Source organism: Onychostruthus taczanowskii, unplaced genomic scaffold (genome assembly GCF_017590055.1).
Source record: "Onychostruthus taczanowskii isolate IOZ18803 unplaced genomic scaffold, ASM1759005v1 scaffold107, whole genome shotgun sequence".
Lineage (NCBI taxonomy): Eukaryota > Metazoa > Chordata > Aves > Passeriformes > Passeridae > Onychostruthus > Onychostruthus taczanowskii.
In genome coordinates this window covers 998824-1015033 of record NW_024497297.1, presented here as the reverse complement: position 1 = coordinate 1015033, position 16210 = coordinate 998824, and the positions used below count along the sequence as shown (strand labels likewise).

Below are 16210 nucleotides of genomic sequence, written 5' to 3'. Positions count from 1 at the left end.
GCATAATTTCTCCTCATTACAGTTTCTGCCTGTTTATTTCAGGCAGCACAGGCATGTGCTGTAGTGTGCGTGCAGGGGGATGCTGCTCCATGCCGCAGCCCCTTTGCTCCTGGCCATGCTGGCACTATAGATTGCTTCTTTTTCTGGAGAGCCCAGGAGCATTTGATAGTGCAGGAAGAGAGTGTTTCACTTAGGATCCAGTGGCTTCTTAATTAGGAACCAGGGCATGTTTCTAGCAGACAGTTTTCCCTGGAGAAGGTGGCAATGATGGGGAGCACAGCCCTGGCACCAGGAGCACAGTGGTGGCTGTGTTGTAGCTCCAAGAAAACCAGTGCTGACCCCAGAGGCACTGCAGCATCAACTAGGTCTGATCCTTGTGCTGCCAGCGGTGCCAGGGAGCCCCAGTGTAGCTGCAGGTGTGCTGGTAAATCCCTTCTCCTCCTGACTGGGGCTTATTTCACCAAGGCGGGTGTCATAGTCACAGGTGAGGCTGTGTACCTGCAGTGCCCCCAGAAGCACCACCTACCAGCATTTCCAGAGTCCATTGAATTGCTCCAGGACACTAAAATTTGATTTCTGGCTGTACACATGCTCATTCCTAGCTGGATATTGTGAGACAATCCTAGTTCTTTATGTGTCTGAGCCCTGAAAAGGAATGGTGATGCCTCCCAGCTGCATAGAACGCTGAGATGAGCACTGGAGAGCCTCTAGGAGCTGGTGCCAGACTCTCATTCTGTCACTTTCCTACATTGCTGACTTCATCAGAGCCCCCAGTCTTCAAGGGAAGCTGCATTTTGGGGTGACCCCTACAGCAAAGCTCACAGGCTGCGAGTCCCTGCCCTCTCCTGCCCTTTGCTGGCGGCCCAGGGACAGGAGGTGACAGGGCTGTGCCCGGTCATTGCAGCTTGCAGTCACACAGCTGGCGGCACAGCGTGGCTGCCCTGGGGCTGTCCCCACCGTTCAGCGTGACATCAGCCTGCAGAGAGCCTCAACCGCTGCTAGTTAACCTGGAGATTCCTTTAGAGTATTTGGAGTTTTTCCTCTCTCTCTTGGTTCCTGCAGCCCATTCAGCCCCTCCAGCAGGACCTTCAGCTTGTCATTACAATATTCTTTATCTTTTCCTCATTCTTTTTTATTTCCTTCATTCTCTCATCCCTCTCAATCCCCTCACCACCTCCTGCCCCAGCAGTCCTGTCTTTGAGAGGTGCAGTGCTTACTTCTGACAAATAACAAAACAAAACCACTTAAAAAATTCCCTCAAAACAAAACACAAAACCACAGAGACCAAACAAACATTTTGAAATGGAGCACAAATGGATGGATGGAGCAACAATTCCCTTCAGCAACATGGTTACAAAAATAGAAAATCCAGCTCCAGGTGAGGCATATTATTTAGACCCCATGTTCACTGGGACTGGCAGACAGTGGAGCTCTAGCAGGTGCTACATAAACAAGCCCCTACCTATACACACCCAGCCCAGGATTTACAGGAAAATGCAGCTCCCGTGCGGTGGCTACACCCACAGGGCATCTCCAGGTGGCCCTGGCCAGGGATTGCCCTTGTGGACACACCCGAGGAACAGGGCCAGGCTGCCAGGAGCACGCAGCCGCCAGCCCTGCAGCGCTTGGATCGTCCTTACCGGGTGTGACCGGCAGCTTTTGTCGATTCTACACCAACAACCTCCCCCGGTATCGGCGCGACCACCTCGCCTCTCTCCCTGTCCTCTCCCCTGGCTTACCCTGCGTTTTCACCCAGTGAAAAAGGGCAAGAAAAACATTTTAAAAAACACCGGGAAAATGAGATTACAAAACCACAAACACTGTTACAGGAAGATTTGAGGTCAAGCAGCAGACTTGTAACTCGTTTCAGAAAACGCATTAGATTTCAAGCCGCCAATGACATGGACTGGATGGGAGGTGTGAGCTACTGTTGCTGGGTGCCTGTCTGAACACCCCCTGCATTTTAGTCTTGTTGACAGAGCCCAGTGCTGTGATTCAGAGAGAGCTGTTAATTAAGAGACAAAGTCCAATCTCAAGCTAGCTGGCTCTATTTTTACATAATTTTATGTTTTGTTTGCTGAGCCTTTTAACTCACTCCACGAACCAACAGAGCTGGCAGCTGATCTCCTACTTTTCCCTTGACTTTTCAGTGGTGCAGTGCAGAACATGTGATTCTCTACAACTCCAGGCCTTCTACTTTTGAATCTGTAGGTTTAAAAAGGATTTTTTTTTTTAAATCTGACATTTTGTCCTGAAAGGATGTGAGGCACACAGAACTGACGAATGTGGAAGGCACCACAGGAGGCCAAGACATGATATTAAAACGAGTAATGAAAGAAAGCAAGCTATTGAAGTGTAAACTCCATTTTTACTGAGAGTAGGCTACAGACAGAAATGAGTAGTTTGGATCCCTGGTGCAATTGACACCAAATATTAATGGTTTGCTATAAGCAGGAAATACAATGAAGTTAAAAAAAAATCTGTTTTCTATGTCTTTCCATAGGAGAGTCTGTTTGTTGAGGCACTGAGGACCTGTATTTTTTTTTAATAACCTGTATCTCAGTCAGTTTCATAATTACAGATCTCACATTCTTTAGACTAATTTCACTCACTGACAAGGCTGGGCTCTTGATCCCTATTTTCTTACTGGATTATAAAACAACAGTAGTCTGCTTACTTCCTTGTCTTGGATCCCTTTCTTGGATTAAACCTGCAGGAAGGAAAAATGCAATCTAATTCCCTGCAGGACACAGTGTTCCTGCAGGAAAGGCTTGTAGGAATATGGAAAACACAGCCCTGCAAATCCTATTGAACCAGGATCTGGAGGAAAGTCACAGTCCTGACCACGGTGTGGTCACCTGTGCTGTGACACTAACCTCGGGCCACCCCCTCACTCAGTTACATACCTTGAATAAATCTTCCTTATGGGTTACTCAATCTCTCAATTTTTTGCTTAATAACAAAATGGAGTGTCTAGATTCAGGTATCTCAGAACTGCTGGCAAATGAGTCATGAAATGTATTCAATTTATCCAGTTGTCTTCACAATCCAGTATAAGTGTAAGTTCTGTGGAGAGATTTGTATTAAACACCATCTCAAAACACACCACAGAAAGTCCCAGAGTAATTTGTTGCAGGGTAAAATATCACTCTCTCTCACAACAGGCTCACTGAGACTTTTCAAAGAAAACTTTGAAACTAATTACCGCATAAAGACAAGTTTCTCCACCTGCAGACCTGCCTCTGCAGGTCAAGGCTGGGTTCCCAAATCCTTCCTCTCTTCTTAGAGGGGCTCCTGTGGCCCTACTTGTACCCCGGGATTTCCTCTCACCTGTAGTCTTGTTATTAGAGACATCTGGATGAAAACAAGGCTTTTCCTAAAAGCAGCAGCTCTCAGGAGGGTGAAAATATCCGGGTTTTCAAAACAAAACACCAATTCACAAACCCAGGGGGAACCCAGCTATAACTTTCTCTCTGTTTCCTTCAAACCCCTGCATATATCACTTCCCCGCTCTCCAAAGACCCTCGGTTAGCTGCGCTTAGGAAGACAAGGCCAGATTTTAAGGTCGAATTTGTTGATTCTGCCTCAAAAGTGGCATCCTAAGAGCCTGGGCTGGGGCCGGCCAGTGGAGGGCTGTGAAGGGAGGCTGCCCGTGGACCCAGGGAGCGAGGGGCCGAGGGGAACAGGGAGCTGTGCCAGGCTCCGCTGCGGGGCCTGGGCGGTTTTAGGGTGCCCTGCCCGGGGTGAGGGCCCCCCCCGTCCTGCCGGGGTGAGGGGCTCCCGTCGTGTCCCGTCCCCGCCGTCCCTCACCTGCGGGCGGGCGGCGCCGGCAGGGCGCGGGGGCGGTGCGGCGGGCGGTGCCGGGAAGAGCGGCCGGGCCGGGCGGGGAGGCGCCGGAAGAGCCCATTTCCTCCGCGGGACGGGACAAAGCGGCGGGGCCGAGCGCAGCCAGGGCGGCCGCCACCATCCGAGCCCAGCTCTGTCCCGGTAAAGTTGCGGCTCTCACACTTGGAAACTTTTGGGCGCCGGGCACGGACCGTGCTGCCGCGGGGCCGGGGCGGGGGGCGGAGGATGGGAGCGGAGCGGAGCGGAGTGGAGTGGGCCGCGCGTGGGGAGGGAGCCGGGCCCGGCCGGGGAGGCTGCGCTGCCCCGAGCGGCGGGGCCTGTGTGGGAGCGGGGTGGGCCCGAGGTGTTTGGGGCCGCCGAGCGCGTTCTGCCGGGGGAGCAGCGCGGCCGAGCCGCTCCCGGCGAAGTTTCGGTGCGGCGGGGCGGTGTCCAGGCCCCTCCCCGCGCGGCCGGGGCCGCCCCGGCGCCGCTCCCCGGCTGCGGGCAGGGCCGGGCACGGCCGGGAGCCCTCTGGGAGCGCTCCGTGCCTTGCGGACCCGCCGTTTGTCCGGGTGGCGCAGCCGGAGCGAGCCCTCCTCCAGCCCCGGCCGTGCTGCTGATCCCCGACGCGGACAGCCGGGAGCACCCCGCGGCCCCGCCTGGCTCCGCCACGTTTTCTGACACCCACCACTAATCCCCTCCTGTGCTGGAACGCGAGAGAGCCTCTCCTTCGCTGACAGAAAGTTTCATGCTACTTTTCCCCAACAAAAAGTAGAGAGAGCGCATCCGCTCCTGGGTTACGTGCGGCCCCTGTGTCTGCTGCCTGTGGCCCTGGGGTCCCTGGGCGGGCACCCGCCTGTTATTCATTGCTCCTACCAGTTCAAAACGCCTAAAATCTTTCAGGCCGAAGTTTGCAGGAAAGTGTGCGTTCCAGTTAAGTGTAGTAAAGAGTGAGATGCGCTCAAGGCACGGCTCCCTGCCTGTGTCCCTTGGCTGGCCAGCCGTGCCCGGGAGGTGTCTCCTGGCGAGGTCATCGATCGCCCCCTCGCCCCGCTGGGCTGCCAGCCCCGTGACCGCGGCCTCAGCCCAGCTTTCGGCGTTGTGACTCCAGGCGTGTCTGGACTATCTGTATTGAACTAGTCTGGGAGCTCTTTGCTGCCCTTCCTCTTTTTTTGGCTTTGTCTATTGTGTTTTTGGGACGGGAGTTGCGCACAAGGTGTTTTCTGGGCGCTTCAGTCGCTTGTGCTCTGGTTACTGGTTTCCTGTGTTTTTCCTGCACTGGGACTGGGGAGGTGGGAGAGGCTGCACTCCTCAGTCCTGCTGGCTCCACCAGGCTCTGGGGTTGTTTATTTCAGTTCCTGGGTTGGTTTGTAGGCAGGATTGTGTTGATGAAGGTGAAAGCCCAGCTCATTTTACAGTAGGTGCAGCCTTTGCTCTGTCTCGGGGCACTAAGGCCACATTAAGTGTTTTGTTGTACTTATTTCACCCTTCTGAATCGAAACATGTTGTTTAAAAGGACATACTTTGATGTTGAGTCACTGTTCATAATTTTCAAAGGAGCAGTTTCTAAAACATCACAGAAATGTTTTGACTTTTCTCAGCAGAAACAGACAAAGGTTTAGTAGGTTTTGTTTTTAGAAAGGCTTTGCCCTAACCTTTTCCATAACAAACAATGTGCCTTCATTCTTTACGTTTTTTTTTTCAGCCGGCTCTAATAATAGGCCTCTGCATTGGAGATTTAAAGTTTATACAAGGTGGCCGGGGGGAGCGCAGTGGGCAGAGATTAGAAATCCTGTGCTCAAATCGATGCTTTAAAATACAAATGTAAATACTTTCCTCACAATTGATTTTCAGGGTTTGAAACATCAGCATTTCTGTGCTGATATGTGTAAGGACAGACTGTAATGTGCAGCTTCTTCGTAGGGTTTCTGTCGGTCTGATGAATTTAACTGGAAGATGTAATAGAAGAGTAATTTGTGTTTTTTTCAGCAGCATGAATATCTTCTTTCTGCAACTGTAAGACCCAGAAACTGATCTTGCAAAGGAATCCACATTAAGTAGAAATGTTTATGAGCTGGAAATACACTTTTGTGGGACTTCAGGCCTACTTTGAATTTACATCTGTTGTTACTGTTCGATTTCTAAATGACCTTTCTTACGCAGAGAATTAGTTAAGATCACAAAAATACTCAGTGGCCAAACCAGCCTGCTCGTCATAGGTGGGCAGTGAGGCTGCTCTGGAGCGAGGGCCCTCGTGGCCGTGGTGCTTCTGTTCAGGACTTGCTGGGTTCTATTTTACTGGTGTCTTTCAGCTTTACTGGACACCAAAGGAAACATGATGAATAAAAGAGGACTTAGTGTCATTTTGTTAGGACAGTACCTTATGAGGCAGTCACTCAGCATAATGATGAGTCACAGACTGGGCTGGGTTGAAAGAGACCTTGAAGCTCTGGTTCCACTCCACTGCCATGAGCAGGGACACCTTCCTGCCCAAACCCTGCACCTGCTCTGAGCCCTTCCACCCTGGCCTTGAATGCTTCCTGGGATGGGACTTCCTGCTGTTGTGCCTTCTGAATCACTCAGAAGCTTGTGCTGCTGAACTCCAGTGCTGAAAGTATGACCTTGAGGAATGGGATCCGTTACTGCTCTGGGAATTCACCCGAACTGTTCTGCATCTAGTCTGGAATGGCTCCATTCAGTGACTTTATAGCTCGTGTGTTGGTTAAACAGCATTGCAGCTTTAGAGAAAGTGCAGATGTTTGATAATTACTACTTTTAACTCCATACTATTTTAATCCAGCAAATGAGATTTAAAATAGAGCTACCACAAAATTGTATGCTAGCACCCTGACTGGATGAGCTCCTCTGGAAAGATCAGCACTTAGAGTGGCCTGCTGCGTCACGAAGCAGAACTGGGTGCAGATGGATTTACTGAGGTGAAGGAGTTGCAGGAGGAATGAGGTCACTGTAACTGGAAGTGGGATTGTTCTCTTCGAGTGACTGAGACTCCTTATCTGCTAGTCAGGGTGAGAATGGGTGTAACTGTGATTTCTGGTGTGCAGAAGGTTAGTCCAGACTCTTCTGTTGGCAAATCTGATACTTAAATATGATTCATAATTCCTTGTGACTGATGGATTTAAAGAGCCAGCTACCTTTTCTCTCAGTATGATTACATATTTTTGCTTGTTAATCCCAGATGTACTACAGAAAACATCTGTTAGTCCTTTAATATGTGTTTATAAATATCTGTGGTGGAATTAGAGGAGTAGCCTTTTTTTCCACCTGCTTTGTGAAGTGATAGAAATTATTCAATACACAGATCTAAACTAACACAATCTGCAAAGCAAAATTCTCCCCCAGTCTGAAGTTCCCTTCTGATACAATTTCTCTAATTTACAAGACAGCTAATTATTAATCAGTTTCCCAAGAGCCTCTTCTGAAATGTTTTAAATTCAGGGATCAGTGCCTGTATCCTGGGCTTATCCGAAGCTCTGTGGGCAGCAGATCAAGGGCAGGGATTTGCCACCTCCTCTCAGGTGAGAGCCCACCTGCAGAGCTGCCCCAGCCCTGGCCCAGCACAGGGAGGAGCTGCAGCTGCTGGAGCCAGGCCAGAGGAGGCTCCAGGATGGGCAGAGGGATGGAGCAGCTCTGCTGGCAGGAAAGGCTGAGAGAGCTGGGGCTGCTCACCTGGAGAGGAGAAGGCTCTAGGGAAAGCTCAGAGCCCCTTCCAGTGCCTAAAGGGACTCCAAGAGAGCTGGAGGGGGACTTTGGACAGAGATGGAGGGACAGGACATGGGGGAACAGCTTCACACTGCCAGTGGGCAGTGATATCGGGAAAAATTCATGGCTGTGAAGGTGGGCAGGCCCTGGATCCCTGGCAGTGTCCAAGGCCAGGTTGGACATTGGAGCTTGGAGCAACTTGGGCTGGTGGAAGGTGTCCCTGCCCTTGGCAGAGGTGGAATCTGATGAGCTTTAAGATTCCTCCCAAGTCAAACCATTCTATGATAAACTCAGGGATGGAAAAACCAAACATGAGGCCAGCTATAGCTAGAGGAATAACCATTACCAAGGCAGAGAGTGGAACAGTGCCCATGAAGCCAAGCTGGAGGCCAGTTGGTTCTCTGGTAGCTATTTTAGTGCATGGAGTGGCACAAGGACAGATGAATGTTGATGTTACAGCCTGAGAGTGAGTGAATCTCCTGGTAGTGAAGGGTTTGAAGCAGACAGGGAACTGGCACCAGTGTGCACCAGGATTGCATTGGGCATAATGTGGGATCCTCAGCTTGTGGTGTGCTTTTTCCCAAAGAACACCCAGTTCTCAGCAATCAGTGCCCTATTATGGAATAGATCTGCATATGACTGTATATGCTTAAGAAGAATTGCTGTGTGGAGCTGATGTTGAGCAAGTGAGGAGTTGATGTGGAGCAAATGAGATTTCAGTGCAAATTAGGGTAGAAGAGGCACGTTGGTTCAAGCTGTTCTAAAGTAGCCTTCAATAGCTAGTTTAAGGAAGAGGCTGAAACTAATGAGCTTGATAGGTGCTGAAGGATCAGGAGAAGAAAAAAATAATGTTTTTTTTTTTTTTTTTTACCTGGATGTTAACTGAGGGGAGATTGTAGGCCCCACAGTTCTGTCATTGCCGTTGTTCAGCAGAAGGCCAAGAGGACATTTAGGCAAATACTAAATTTGTGACTTTTCATTTAAGTCAGTAAGGGTCAATGCTATCAGGAACATGTGGCCTTGATGGCTTGTGTGGTTTTCTGTGCTCCACCTTCCACTTCTGTTCCCACTTCCTCAAGGGCTCAGTTTTCATTCACTTTGTTCTGGGTGCTTGTAGAGGTGATATCTATGCAGATCTAAGGCTCTAGGGGGGAGATTATTTTTCTATATCTTTCTCTGGTTGATACAACCTGAGCACGGAGATCCACTTAAATAAATGGTCTGCACAGGGGCTGCACTAGCAATGTAGCTTTACGGAGCCACAAAGGTCAGTTGAATTTTTCATGTAAACAGGGCTGAGCTGTGTGCCTATAAAACGGTGTTTAACCTGCGTAACACTGAGCAGGTCAGTATTCATCTTAGCAAAGTGCTCTTGAGATCTCCAGCTGAAGCTGTAGGTGGGTAAATGTTTTTTTTAATTGACTGGAATATTGAATTCAGAGCCAGTGTTGTTGAACAGCAGAGGACAGAGCTGTAGTGTGCTCAGAAGCAAGAAGGTGAAAGTGGGTGTGAGTGCAACTAATCAAGATGTACAGGCTGCCAGTTTTTACCCTCTTTCTTGCAAGTATGTCCTTGTAATGTATACTTGTAAAACTAATCTCTTTTAGCATGACTTAAGGACCTAGAGAGTCTCCCTGCTCAATGACAAAGAGTTACTCCTGATCCTGGGTAATTCATGATGGGCTGTGGATGTGCGTGCAAGTGACACATCTCATAATAACTTCACTTCCAAACCATAGCGTTCATTCCAACCAGTACCTGGTGTCCAGGTGTTTTGGAGTCTAAGCATCCTGAAATTTCAATTATTTATTAATTTCAAAGGTGAGAAGTTGAACAATGTAAGTGGTGCACAGATGTGTTCCGATTGCTATAGCTGAGAGGTCTTTCCTGCTGTGATCCTTCTCAGGAGGTTTTGGTTGTACTGGTCCCATCAACTTTTTATTAGTCTAGCCCTTGTCTGAGGCCCTAAGTTACAAGCCCTTCACCTGGTCTTGGCTGAGCTGACTGGTAGCAACAACTGAAGGAGGGAATAAAGCAGGAGCTCTGCTTGTTGCACTCTTGAGCAGTATCCTGTGGTTCTTGGATGCCTTTGTGGAGTGATGGATGCTCCAGGATGGGGTTTGGGGTCTCCTTCTGGTTCTCTGGTCATAATTACCGACCTCTGCCACCTTTCTTTTTACTGATCCCTGCAGTCATTTGTCATCATTTATCTTCCCTCCCTCTTATCCTCCCCCACCTTTTTCCTGGGTGGTGGCAGTATGTAAAGCCATCCCTAAAAGGGAAAGCAACAGACAGGCAGTAAAACAAGCAATAAAACCATGAGAGAAGAGCAAACAAGTAGCATTGCTTCCCTGAGCTTCTCTGCCAGGGTCCAGCAGTTTAGGAGCTTCCTGAGGCAGCAGTTAGAGCCTGGACTGGCTGTTCTGCAGATGTGCCCGGTGGCCACAGTGGCCAGTGCTGGCAGGAGCCCACATGGCCTCTGGCTCTGACAATCCTGGCTGCTGGTGCAGAGCAGCTCTCCCGTCATCGCGTTCAGCCGATGACTTCATGGCGTTTAAATTTAGAAACCTTGTGAGTTGAACAACTTCATACAAGCTACAAGTAAAATGAAAGATTTTTTTGGAATATTTTTGAGCAGGAATCTGGTTTGGCTCTATGAGAGGCTCTGGAGTGGTGTAAATGTTGGTACAAAGTATGGCTTTGTAGTTCCTGCCACTTCCACTCTTTGGAAGATGTGTTTAATTAGAAACCACTGCTGGAAACACGTTTCCTGAGTAGCATTAAACAGTGCATCCTGAAAGTGCAAATGTAGAGAAGCCTTTTTGGACAATGGGCACAGCCTGTGTTTGTTACTCAATGATACTTCACTGCTGGTGGAGTCCTTAGTCACAGCCCTCTGACTTTGTACAGGTACAGACAAGAGTGCAGTATGATTGTGAGCAGGGGGTTTTTCCCCTCTCTCCTAGCTGGGGGTTAGGAGAAAAAATAATTACATAAAATCCAATAAGAGTAGCACAAAAAATAAAAAAGCTAGAGGGCTTATTTGTAGCAAAACAGAATAATGCAGATTACTTGTGGAGGGTTCAAAGCTTATAACCTCAAGGACAAAAAGTTAATTTCTGGTCTTTATGCATCAGTACTTTAGTGTCAGGTGTTCTCAGCTGGTTTACTTAGTTTACAGAACTGGTTAAGTCAATTTGAATATGATTATTTGATTAATAAAGTATTATTGTGGGCCTAGGGAAAAGTCAGTGGCTGTCAGTGAAAGATGCAGTGTTCAGCAGAACCACAGGCAAAATGCTGGTGCAAAGCCAATGGAACAGGATTTTTTAGCTCATCTGGTTTTTGTTCTGTAGGTTTGTCATGTTTCCTGTTCCTGAGGGTGAAAAGAAGGGGTGGAGAGAGAAAAATGTGTCTTTAATCAGATGTGAGTTGGTTTCTACTTAGTAAATAGCTGTGTTACTACATTAAAGTAGTTTTTCCCCAAAAAGACTATCTAAGCAGTGACTCCTTTTTCTCAAACCTGGTTTCTTCTTGTTGCTTCTGTGGAACATGGGTGGGACAGTGGCTTTTTATTATTTAAACAGAAGTGGCTTTAATTGGTCATCTACCTGTGAAGGCAGTGACTCAAAAGGATTCCTGCCCAGGCAGGTCATGGTTAGCTCTGGCTACCATGCACTGTGGTGCACCCTTAGTGAGCTTGTACTTGACAGAAGGTGGTTATGGTTGTGCAGGAACTCTGGGAAGCATCCAAAAATGCATCACACCACTGTGTTTTTTCATTATGATTTGCTTTGCTCTTCTGGAGAAGCTGTGAAGTTCTCATCAGTCAGTGTCCCAGTGTTCCAGTGTCTGCAGCCTTGAGGAGATGGGGTATCAGAGCATCCTGCCTTAGTGCAGGCACTGAGAGGTGCTTCACTGCTCCAGGCCATGCTTGTACAGCCCATTCATGGTCACTCTTTTGGGGTTTGTTTTTGTGAATTCCCCTTTCCACCTCCCAAACTCACAGCAGGAGCTGCAAGTTAAGAGTTGTCTGAGGGTGTGTGGTGATGGTGCAATTCTTCCTGTCAGAGGAACTCATTGTTTATAGCTGAGAGATGTTGCTGAAGGTTGCCCTGAGCATAAAGTGAAAATCTCGGCCTCATCACCTGTGGGTATTGTTACTTTTTTCTTTTAAAAAAGCTGCTTTATAATTTTTAGCTAAGACTGACAGCGTGTTCCTGAATCAAAGTGGAGGACTGCAAAAGGACTTCTGAAGGAGTTTTCATAGGAAGCTTAGAAAACATTTCACTTTGAAGAGTCTTCACACTCATGTTCTCCTTTTGCTTCACTGGGTCCTTCTGGAAGGTTTTGCAAAAGGAGAGAACTGGGAAACTTTTTCCATTCTTAAAACACGAAGTTTTTGTTACGTAGTACTTAGTTGCTGCTATGCTGAGCATGCAACTGAGAAAGAATATGATATTTAGTCTCTGGTAATACAAGGCTGTCCATTTGCTCCATGTTTAAGTAAATTTTCATCAACCCCCTAATTATAGGGAGTCTTGTTTTTTTTCTGGTGGTTTGTTCCCCCCCCCCCCCCCCCCCCCAAAACGTGTGTGTCAGCTCCAACAGCTCCATTATTTGTGGACTCCTGACAGTTTTAAATTGCTAATGAAGGTGTAGATTTCGAAGACGTGGTCAGCTAAAAGCACTGAAGGATATTGCATAACAACATATCAATTTAGGAATGAAAATGCAGTTTGAGTGGGGTCAGATTCTGGTTATTTCTGACTCTTTAGCATAAACAGCACTTTTTATTGCAGGTTGAGTGCTGAAGAAGATCAGAACAAAAATCCCCGGGTTTTCTTTTCCCTTTATTGCCAGCCATCACTGGGGTTTTGCAGGCTAAGCAAGAATCAGTTTTGCAGCTGTGGCAAATTCTTCTGCCAGCTGATAAAGTGGACTAATTTATAACAACCTTTTCCTTATTTAATGTGTAGTTGTGGCAAAAATTATCTTGTTAAAAGGTTGCCCCTTCTTGCATTCATTAACTTAAGGTTGGTAATTGGAACCTGTGCTGTTGTAGTTGGGGTTTGACGAGCCATGCTCTGAAGCCACAGCCTAGTTATTATATCTGCACTGACTGTGTGTCCCTAGGGTCTGAAATGTGTGCTGTGGTTCAGAGAGTGCCAGAAAGCTGTTCTTTAATTCTTTCTCAATGGTTTTAGGGAAGCTTCACAGAGTTTTCTGCCTCAAGAGTGGAAAGAGGCATTGAGATGGAAGGACTCTTGGTAGTTGAATTCAAGTGGTCCAGCAGATGCACAAGACCCTCCTGGGTTCTGGCATCCTGTCTCCAGGCTGAGCCCCCTTGTTGTGTTTCAGTGTGAACCTACAGTTTGAGCCCTCAGCTTCATTGTGAGAGATGTGGCTGAGTAAGGGCTGGGTTTGGGAGGTTGAAGTTGCCATCACTGCAGGGATAAGCTCAGGAGAAATGTTGCTGTTTGCTTAAAATGCAGGTGTGGTGTCCTTCTGCATGGCCAGAGCCTCGCAGTGGTGACCCACAGAGCAGCTAAATACAGCAGGTACAGATCCAGTAGTTACTTTTTCTGATTTGGGAAGTTATCTTTCATGGTGTTAGTGCAGGTCTTCAGCATAAAATGCACAAACATCCATGTGAAAGCAGAGTGAGTGGTTATTACTCATAACAGTAATAGCTTGCTGGTTATGGCACATCCTTTTTTTTCCAAATACAGAGTTTTGCAGCCAGAATATAAAAATGAATCTTAGGACGAGATTCTCTATTTTAGAAAGAGCATGTGTGTCTTTCAAAGTACTCTTGATATCCTGTCAATCTTCTTTATGGACTTGGGATCATGCATGAGTTTTGGAAACGGAAAACTGCAGAAATGAATTGGAAGTTTGGGATGTACCAGGCTATCCAGCTAAACAGTTAAGTGGGTGTAAGGCTGAGTTTGGCTCCTATATTCTTTCAGGATGTCATTCATGAACTGGAGCCTTAGTGTGACATAAATAAGTCACTAATTGCTTGTGCTGCCTGTGATTTGTCTTCCCTGCACCTCCTTTCTAGATCCTTTGTAGTAAAACAATTCTGTCAGAAAGGAAATGATCAGAGCTGAACACATGCATAACTGGAGGCAAGAAGCTGCTTTTAGCACCAGCCTCTCCCGAGCAAACACCGTATTTGCCATTGTGAAATCTCTGCTGAGGTCCCAGGACCAGCAGCGAAGCTGCTTGTGCAGAGCGTGCCTTCATCCCCTAAGCAGCGGCTGAACCTGAGTGAAGGACTGAAAACCTGTAGTGGCAGAGGATGTTCCTGGCTCTGACTGAAGATGAATGGCTTGAATCCCCAGCACTGTGACAGTTTGGAAGCTGCTGGAGATAGCACAGACTGCTTGGGGGAGAGTGAGGCATCTTCATCTGCTGCTGTGCCCTGTTCCCACTCCCATGTGGGCTCTGTGGGCTGGGCATTTCTGCCACGGGGAAAAGGTGAGGGGCTCCCTGTGGCTGCTGGCTCTTCTGGGAGACAGTACCCACATAGGAGAGAAAACAGAGCCAGGAATTTCATGGATTTTTGTAGGGACACTGGATCAGGGTTCATCTGTCAATTCAGTAGCAAGGTCTAAATAAGTGGAGAATAAGGAAGCATTTGTTTCTAACTGGCCGTGTCAGGCTGTCTGATGAGCGTTTCTGATGCCTCTGTGGGTCTTCTACACAAGAGTAGCAGAGAAAAATTTATGAAAGCAGATTGAGAGACCTGGAACTGCGATGGCACTGGTGAGGAACAGGCTTATCTGAACCTGAATATCGTCTTTTTTCTTGGGTGATTAGTGCAGTTTGTGGGAAAAAAACCCTAAACAAAAGCTGTAGCAAAGTTGAATATGCTTGAGTGGCAGGAAATTCCATCAAGGAAAATGTGGTCATTGGTTTCTACAGAAGGTTGCTTTATTCAGTGAAGTTATTTCCCACATATTTTTCCATTATTTCTAGAGATACCTCACTTTAAAATTTAGTAAAATTGTATTCAATAAAAACCAAGAGTCTGAGATGAGTTGGAGATGATCTTACCTTGACACCAAGCTGAACATGGCCAGTATGTCTACTCACACCTCAGAACATGGAGGCACTCGAAAGTTGAGTAACACAGACACAGGCAGTACATCCCATCTTTACCATCATGCCCTGGGTCTCATGAGACAGGTTCAACTCAAGCTCATCCTGCACATACAGATAGGAGCTTTGCCACGACATTGGCACCTGAGTTTGTATTAATATTTCCGACTGGGAAATTCTAGTAGTAAGGATTTCTAATGAGGAAGTACCTGTGTGGCATTTATAGTGGGGGACAGGATTTGGTAGCTGAGCAGATGGAGTGTAAGGTTGGAGGCTGTGTTAGGAGAGTGTCTCTGTTTTTATGTGTATATACTTGATGTTAAATAAAACCAGCTTAAATAGAGCCTGCTTAAATCCTCCTTGAAAAGCATCATACACACCAAACATCCTTGACTTACAGCTATTTGGCTGCCGAGTGTTGCTTTATTTGTGGAACAGGGCAGACAAATTGAGACTGTGAAGGGAAAGAATGGAAGTTTTTATTTTATGGATACTCCTAGTTACATGAAAACCAGTTTTGAGTTGTCAGTGGGCCATATGAAGCCCCAGCATGTGAGCTGAGTTTTACTGAAGAGTGCCTTAATGTCTTTGAAACCAAAACTGTTCAGAAGGTTTCTGTTAATAGTGTGTGTTAGATACCCAGCTCCTGGAGATCTTTGCTCTCTTGTCTACCACCTTCAGCCAGGGTCAAGGATCCCTGCGGGTTGTCAGGTGGGCTGGGTATTTGGATAACAAGCCAAGCAAAAGGATTCCATTGGGAACAAGGGGTCTGGTTCTTTTTCTGTCTGGAAGATAAAGTTGGGTCATTGTGTTGTGAATCCCACCTTGTTCCATCCCCAGGACTTGGGTGATAGAGTCATTATGCAGTACAGAATATCTAGAGGCAGTCTGGAAGCATGGTTGGAGACCAGATTATCATTCAAAATGAGTGAGACGTATGAGAGAAAGAAGCTGCAAAACCTGCAGTGAAATACCTCTTACTGCTCCTGGGCACATCAGCCCCACAGAATGAGAAACAGCTGAGGAGTCCAGGAAGGGTGTTCAGATAGAGAATGTCCTCCCAGGTATAAAATGTTCTTGTCCCATGTTCTGTGTTAGGTATTTTGGCTAGCTCAGTGCTGGAATTCAGCATATGGTCTATTGTGCCTGGCAAGGTCAGCTCCTCTCTGTGCCAGTCAGACCATTCCTTGAATACTGGCTTCCCTGAGAAAAACCAAGAAATCAGTGAGTGCAGCTAAAAGCTTTTAGAAAGCAGCCTGGCATGAGAGTTAAAATGTGAAGACTGACAGCACATATTATGTTAAAGACTTTCAGGTAGCACAAGGTGGTGGGACTGAAGCACAGGAGATGGACAGTTATTTTTTTTGCTGTGTAACCCAAAGAGATTTTCCCTTGCCTGGAGGTAGGGGTGGCTGCAGGATGATTTGGTACAGGGAAGGTGGAATGGACTCACTCAGAAGTGTCTGAGATACAGGCAACGCTGCCTTCAGGTGTGTGTGTGGGAGTGCAACCTGGAAAAACAGGACCCTGAGCACTTGGGCTTTTTGTGATTTGT

General features: G+C 47.4%; 1 protein-coding gene across 1 annotated transcript in view; it reads left to right on the top strand.

Annotated features, from left to right (window-relative positions):
• Positions 1–3889: 3889 nt before the first annotated feature.
• CTNNA1 (catenin alpha 1) overlaps positions 3890–16210 on the top strand; it is a 116913-nt gene continuing 104592 nt past the window's right edge. The window contains exon 1 of the mRNA XM_041417771.1: positions 3890–3987. The gene's annotated coding sequence lies outside the window, so the exon portion shown is untranslated. The remainder of the gene's footprint in view (positions 3988–16210) is intronic.